The following is an 8,618-nucleotide window of genomic DNA, read 5'->3' on the forward strand; positions in this document are numbered from 1 at the left end:
ATGAGAGCATTCAACAAATACAATGACTACATTTCTCAGACATGATATAGTTGTGTATACTAAGTCATGCACTTATATTCTAGTAGGGTTAAATGCAAGTCGATCCAAGGGTAAACCATGTGACCTATGTATCATGTGCACACATGCAAGTTTACTTGGGAATTGTTTCCATATCTTCAGATGATCCATATTTGGCATCATAAGCATTTCTCTTGATATTCATAGTATTGGTGTCCAATCATATGCTATGTCTGAAGTATACAAATGAGCTAGTTTTCTAGATGGTCGATGACCCATATGAGGGTCATGGAACTTAACCCATAGAACATCAACCTTATATGTATGGGTATATGATTTAACTATTCCATCTGCATTGTTTACTAGTCCATGCATCATAATTGAAAGCATACACTTCAACTAACATGTTCAACTTTATCACAATTGGTGAAGGAAAATTAGTTGTATGTTGATGCCTTGGAAGATTTCCATTATTCTCTTCATCTTCGTAAATTACATAGATTAAAATTTTATTTCCATGGATGAGCACTAACATTTTCTTGTTATGCATTGAAACATCATTTTATTTGTAAAATAAATAGATAAATGTTGGATTATTTGGTACAGGGCGCATGCAAGTTGTATTAATATATGTTATATCATCAAATGTTTAACTATTTGTTCTCATTCTGTTTAAAATTGATATGAATTTGTTGCCTGTTTGTCACATAGTCATATGTAATGGAAGCACTTTGCATTATCTTTCCAAGAATCATGTATTATTGTTTGATTGTTGTTTCTTGGTTGTTCAAAAATTAGAGAGTATTGAATAGGTTGCACTTGGTATAAATCAACACAAAATATCATGTCAATGTTTCCAAAGTATTTGGTTTGTACATGTTTTATGTTTCCAAGTCTATTTTCAATAGAATATAAGAACCGACTACCGATAATTGAGGCTTCATCTATAAAATCTAACCACATTTCTTGATAAAACTTTGATAAGTTGTCTAATACTTGTTTGTTGAGTGGAAAGAATTGAGACTTGTTAAAAGGAATTAACAATTCAAAGTGGATTGTTGTTCCACCTGCATTATATGCGCCTTTCCCTATATATGCTAATATTAGATGTAGTTCCCCGCTCTAGTTGACTTACAATGATATGACTTTAACATTTATTTAGCCCTAAGGCCCACACTCTATTCTTTGAGGGCCTCAGGTTGAGGATCTAGACATGTGACTCTATTATTAGTGGTTTTGATATTAGTGTTTGTGATGTTTATGTATGTTCTCCATTGATATTATGATGAAGATAACATTAATGGTTATGTATGTTATCTATTGGTATTATGATGATTGTATCATTAATGGTTATGCATGTTCTCTATTGATATTATGATGATTGTAGCATAAATGGTTATGTTTGGTCTCTATTGAATTTATGATGATGATGGTAGTAAAGGATATGTATGATCTCTATTGATATCATGATGATGATAGCTTTGATGGACATGTATTTTTTCTATTGAAGTTACGATGTTGATAGCTTTGATGGATATGTATGTTTCCTTTGATGTTATGATGATGATAGCCATGATAGATGTGCCACCTATGTTATCTACTTGCATTAGTTCTGGTTCACAATGAACAATGATGTGAATGACTAAGTGATGTTGATGATGCCATTATGAAAATTAATAACACTGAGAAACCTTATCACTGATGATTATTGAGTATGGCAGGAAACCACCACCACCAGAGGCACTCGCATATGACGAGTTGGCGACACCTGATTTGATGAAAATTTATATTTTTTCTTTGAAATTCTAAGTCAATTTTGAAACCTGTATGTATGTTTATCTATATTCTGATGATATGTTAGTAGTTGCAGGCACATTTTAGTTGCTTGGCCGAATGACTCACATATGGGTGATGGGGTTGTACAATTGGATGGAACTGCATGGGAGGGGTGGGCCAATGTCCCTGATATCACCCACTAGCACTCCTGTTGTGACTTGGGTTGGAAAGGTTGAAACACCTTCGCCTTGAAGATCATGATGTCATGAGGGAAGGTCCCAAAGCTGGGTCGCTCATGAGGATTTTACCAAGGTCGTGCATCAAGGTAGATTCCTGGATCGTCAACCCAGTTAGTCTCACTATAGCAGGAAAAATAAGAGATGATAGTGGTCTCTGTCATTTCACCTATACTTTCCCCTTGTAGCCACTGAATGCTTGAAGGGCAAGTGGCGTGGCACCCTTGGAACTTCAAGGGAATTTCTTGAAGGGAACAACCAACTTGGTACCCTTGGCATCACAAATAAACTGTTAGGCATGACACCCTTGGAACTTCAAGGGAAGTTCTTGAAGGGCACGACCAAACTTGGCGCCCTTAGAATCATTAAAAATAAATAAATAATAAATATAATAAAGATATGAAAACCAAGTAAATTCACATCAAGGGTAAATAATGTTAGAAACCGGGGTAATTAAATCAAGAATAAAACTTGAGTTAAGATGATCATAGGAAGAATTAAAATATTTTACCTTAAAAACTCTACTTTTCCCATGTTGGAAAATATTAGGTATATAATGTAGTTTAATTAGGTAAAAAGGAGAAAGAGGGACATAAATGTAAGGATACATATTAATCCTAAAATAGTTAAATCTAATTAACAGGAGGTTGGTGAATTAAAATAAGATTAATAAATTAAATCTTAGAGAAATTTAGAGAACCTCCATGTGGCAACAACCAACATAAGAATATCCATCTAAGAGATAACTTGAGTCAAATTAGGGAGTAGATAGGGAATCAAATCTTGACTTATCAATTGACTTTAGTAATGAAAACAAATTAAGGAGTAAACAGGGGGATCAAGAGACAACTAGGAGAAGAAATAGGAATCTTGTTGAGGTGAGGAAAAATATTAGTTTTAAATTTAAAATTTAAGTGAATAATTTTGGAGACCCTTGATGAGAAAGTGACACATGGGTGGGTGAATAATCAAACTACTGAATTATCAAAAATAATTAATTATGCATGAAATGCCAAGTGTCACCTATAAGGACTCCTATAAAAGAAGGGACAGGCCATGGGAGAAGGGGCTTTTTTTACCCTATTGTTGGATGGATGAGACTATGTTAGAGTAGCGACTACGAGCTATAGTAAGTTTAGTGAGGTAGAGGACTTTATAGAGGGGACTCTTGAGCCAAAGAGTGCTCTCCTCAACCATCTATTACATTCCTCCATTGTATAACCCCATTACAGCTCGGGGGTCCATGAGGAAGGAGAGTACCCAAGGAGTAGGCGAGAGGTCAACTGGTGGATCATTGCATTCAGATTAAGAACATCAACATTCACACTTGCAGGCGACCGACAATGAAGGAGGGAAAATAACGGCAAGTCAAGCTTGAATCTTGTCTCCTACTGAACGGTACCTATGTTGTTATAGTATTATTTTGTATGAATTAATTATGGTTTTAGTTAATAACATGTAAATTAGATGATATGTTCAATAAAGTGAAATTCAGGAAAGTTTTATATATTTCTTAATGATTTTTGAGTTCCCAATGCTATTTTCTTATGGTTGTATTTTAGTATTTAAAATATATATATATATATATATATATATATATATATATATATATATACATATATATATATATAGGGTTGGCCCCTACACTTGGTATCAAAGCTATGTTGAACCCTTGAGACCTATGGGCCCATGCATGCATGCATAGTTTTGTTAAATATCTATTACATTCTACCCTAAAGTTATAAGAGTAAAATACAGATAACCATAAACAGAAATGTAACAAATATGTTTTAGTTAAACACAAGTATGAGAAAATCAGAAACAACCAATGCGTGCCTAAACTTACTTCATATATTTGATTTGAGTATAAGAAAAAGTCTGGTGAATGTTTAGTACAACTGAATCATTCTGAGACTACATCCTTAAATTGAGTAACATGTAATAGAAGATGCTTTTCTTGCGCAAGCTTTACATTTGCCCAATCTGGATCCCATTAAATATGTGTGGTTGCAAGAAAAATCACGTGGTGTGTGGGCTCTAGAAGTTTGAATGTTGTTTACAGTCCAATGCAATCCTGCTTCAAACTCATCGTAGGCTCATTTGGATCTCCTCTGTCTTCCGTAAATCAATTTGTGGGGATCCTACCAGTGTACCTTCACTGTTATTGGTACCTAAATTTTCTTCATCTTTCACCTTGTCTAAATTTTATGGATCTTCATTAGCAGGTACAAGGTCATTCTAATCAATGGTCTCTTCTAAAATTAGCTATGCTCACTCATGCTTGTAAAAGATGCCACAACCATCACGTTTGTGTTCACATCGTTGGATATATACACTTGAATACCCTTCTTTATCCTTGTTTCTTTCATAAAATGTTTCAAATTCATCTAATTCTTGTAGACATTAGAAGTTAGCCTCCAAACATTTTAGTAGTGCTAGGAGAGATTGTGAATGTGCCTTCCATTTCAGGCAATGTGATGTAGAGTGTGGAAATAACTTGCTCTTTACATATACATGAGCAAGAACATTGTATGAGACAATGCGAATAATGGATGCCTCTGATATGCTTTTGACAACCCATTCCTTATTATCCACGGGAATAAATTTAGGAAAGCATGGTAAGACAGATCCTATCATTGGTCTTGAAAAGGCATAGGGATTCAAGAAGTTAAAATAAACCTCTCAAACCACATTAACTTTGAAATACATTTAAGAAATGTAAACAAATTATAAACTGAGAAATGTAAAAAAAAAAAAAAATTGCTAAGTTTCAGTTGTTAATCAGGAAAACTACCAAAACCCATTACCGATTCACTTATTTCACCCTGTGAATAAACAGTATTATGTAGCCATCCAAACCAGAAAACAAAATTCATAAAGAGCCACCGCATGATATAACTGAAAACACCCATTTCAAAATACTTGATGCAAACTAGGGATTTTAAGGTACAATCAAACAGGAAGTTTTCCAAACTTGTGAAAAACAAATCCTCGGATTCCACCACTCAGTCAATCCATATTGCTGCTCTCCAAAATCTTATATAAATGTTGTTCAAATCAAGATTTCCATTGCATACTCACGAAGAAATTTTAATATTTGAATCTAATACCATGGTCGTGATAGAAGCAATGCAATTCCAATGTTTAGACAATAAAGTTTACTCATCATATCTGACTCCTTCAACCTCAACCTTCACCAGAAAAGAGCAGTGATTCCAATGCTTTATCTTATTTACAAATAAAAGTGTTCGATTCTAGCTTTATCTTTATATCATTTTATTGTTCAAAATCAAAACACGTTTACACTTCCACTTGATTCCACTTCCATTTAACTGGTTTTCATTGTTAATAGGATGGAATTGTTGGAGATAATTACAAGAGTTAAGATGAGTTATTAGTTTGAGTTGTTCAGCAAATTAAATCTAGTTGTTAGTCTAGTATCAATAAAGTGCGTGTTATATGTCCAGCTATGCTTGGTGAGTTTGAGTGTGTCAGTAATGTACATGTTATATGTCCAGCTATGCTTAGTGAGTTTGAGTCTTTATGATCATGTGCATTTGATCAATTGAATCACTTCCAGAGCATTCCATTAGTAATGCTCTGACATTCAGTGGTTAAATAAATGGAACTAAAAACTCAATGAATCTTCAGAAAAGTTGACTTCGCTTTTTAATATGTACTTGCACGTCCAATTATGTTGGTTATACTATTTCTTCGTCACTCGGAGTGTAAACTCACCATTGTATCTTCCAACAAGTTATTATTTTGTTGGCTTATAGAACATCATGCATGGTTTTGAAACCCATATTGAGGGAAAAAAATGCAATTAGTATACAGTGCCTAGAAATAAATCATCTTGTAATATCAGCAATGGTGATTTGTTCTAGATCTGACAGAGAAGAATGAACCGAGAGAATTGAAGTAAAACATCATATGCAAATGTTGAAATAACAGCTGCAATTATTTATTCTCAGATTTTTGCAACAATTCCAGACCTTTCTCATTGCTTTCCACAACATATTCAGGGTTTTATTCAAAGGGCCAATATAATTCTCGATGTTGTAGTCCAAACTCCACCACAAAAAGAAGTGCATTCTTTAGATGCAGCAGGGTCGTTGAATTCTGGAACAACATGGGCTATTGCTCTCGCTATTAGAGCTCCATTAAGAGGCTAATGCCTGACGAAATCCTTTATTTTTGTGAGCCATTCTAGCATCCTTCCAGGTCTCATATACCCATTTGTATTATTCTTGTATCATTTTGTCTTATTGAACTTCTATTTATGTCTAAATGTAGGCATCATTATTCTACAAGTCTAGTTTGGGATTTGCCACAAAAGGGATTGCTTGTATTTATTATGCTAATTTGTACCATGCCCTGTGGACTTGCTATAAAATTTGACTTTTACTTTAAAAAAAAATTGTTGTGACTAATTTACACTCTTTGAGGATGTGAATTAAAAAAATGAACAAACCCTCAAACTACGAAATTGTTTTCTCATGTTTATGTAGATCACTTCAAAGTAACAAAGATCTGTGTTACTGAGATCCATTATCATGTACAATTTCGTAATTTGTTTAAAAAGATAAAAAATTATTTTTATATGGTAGCAACTCTAATGTTAAAGGTGGACTCGAACAACTAAAGCACAGTGCTGAAATATTGTTCTGGGCAGCATATTTTTGTGAGAGACGAGGAAAGATTGGTCGATTGAAGAGTAAATAAAATGACCATAGAGTGAAAATTGAAACTTCCAAGAAAAAAATTGAAACTTTGAGTTGCATTGATTGCCTCAGCATAGTAAATTTTTACAAGAGCTTGTTGCATTCAAGAAAACAAAAACAACCATGTTCAAGTAAAATAGGTAAACAATTGTCATATCTCCTATATATATATATATATATATATGCATAAATAATGGTGGGCAATAACTATCCGTAAAAATGCTTCTTTACTTGAATGTCAATAATATCTCAAATATCTCTTGCACTATTCTAGTCATTTACGCTTCATGCATGCTAGCCAATTATTGAGAATGAAGTCTGCCAAGTTGTTGAGGAATCGCAACAATATCAAACCATTATTTAAAATTTTCTAACTTTGGTGCCTAGAAAAGAGAAAGTAGGAGACCCCAATGGCTACAAATTTTTCTTTCTTTTTTTACTGAGGAATCACGACAATATCAAACCATTATTTAAAATTTTCTAACTTTGGTGCCTATAAAAGAGAAAGTAGAAGACCCCAATGGCTACCAAAAAAAAAAATTCCCGAGGAAAAATAAGAAACTTTCTATTAATAAAATAAAAAGTTACGTAAAGTAGATGCACAAGTGTAATATAAAAAGTTACATAGAGTAGATGCACAAGTGCATACAGGAATTGTCCTAGGGGACCAATGTATGTGCTTAAAGCACTCAGGTAGCTAAAAGCTACAAAAAAAAAAAAAAAAAATAAATTTATCTATATAAACTAAATTTATCTATATAAATTACTTTTTTCTTTTTTGCCTTTTTTCTTTTGGACCTTTTGCCCAACCCCAAGTGATGGAGTAGTGGTAACAATTGCCAACTCATTATTTCTTGAGATGTTTGAGGCTTCTTTATCTGAATATGAGATCTCTTAGTTCCACCTGTTCCTTGATTATGGTTCTTTTTGCATGATGATTCTTAAGGATCAGAACCACTACTGAGTTATTTGGATTATCTACTTGTTTGTTTGTTCTGAACCTCCTCCATCTCTTCTCCCTCGTCTTGAGAACCTTGTTGAATTTGCATCTCTGAATGTTGCTAGGTCTCATCCATTTCTTCATCCTCATCATTTAATGGATGAAGGTCTAGGAATTTCCATCCTTTTTTATTTTTTGGTCTCTTTTGTGTTCTTTTCTTTGCTTGTGTTCATGTGTTCTTCAAGCGCCGTGTTTGATAGAAAATCTAACATCTAAAGCCAGTGTTTTCAAAACCTAACCACTGTGTCCACTTGAAGTCTTCATTAATGTATTTTACAAATAATTACAAAGAATATAACTAATAGACTCATGCCATTTATCCCCAAATATTATTCCCTCAGAGGAAATGATTTTTGTAGAACATTGTCAAATACTTGATGGTATCATGGTTGCCCATGTAGTTATTAACTCTCTGAAAATTACTATGTAGGGATGTTGTTAAAGAGATACCTTCACCCGGTGTTATTGTACGAGACAAGATTAGGCCTGTGGTTTCCTCCATGAGAGGGAGTATGAATAAAGTATCCTTTCTGTGATATATATATATATATAGTTCTAATATTTTATTTGATGTCCTTCATGAACAAGATACGGTTGAGATGACTTCTATTGTGACATGATGTTTAAGCTGATACGAGATATGATCATGATGTTATGTTTCTGATCTACAGAGAGCAGGAATGATCAATAACACTGAGCCAACTCTTCCCCCCTGTCTAAGCTCCTAGGGTGAGGAATTGAGATGGAAGGTTCCTAGGGTTGAGTGATCTCTCGACAATAAGGTCGTAGATGTTTCTCCCCTATCTATTACCTATAGTGTGTGTGTGATCCTTGCATGTTTTGACAAGTTAGGTATCTCCCCCT

General features: G+C 33.9%; 1 pseudogene; it reads right to left on the reverse strand.

Moving 5' to 3' along the window:
• Positions 1-3,933: 3,933 nt before the first annotated feature.
• On the reverse strand, positions 3,934-4,667 carry LOC149252931 (carbon catabolite repressor protein 4 homolog 4 pseudogene; annotated as a pseudogene).
• Between the last annotated feature and the right edge of the window lie 3,951 nt (positions 4,668-8,618).

The sequence above is a fragment of the Pinus tabuliformis genome, chromosome 7, assembly GCF_031772625.1.
Source record: "Pinus tabuliformis cultivar Carrire ecotype Pingquan chromosome 7, CPIR1, whole genome shotgun sequence".
Taxonomy (NCBI): Eukaryota; Viridiplantae; Streptophyta; class Pinopsida; order Pinales; family Pinaceae; genus Pinus; species Pinus tabuliformis.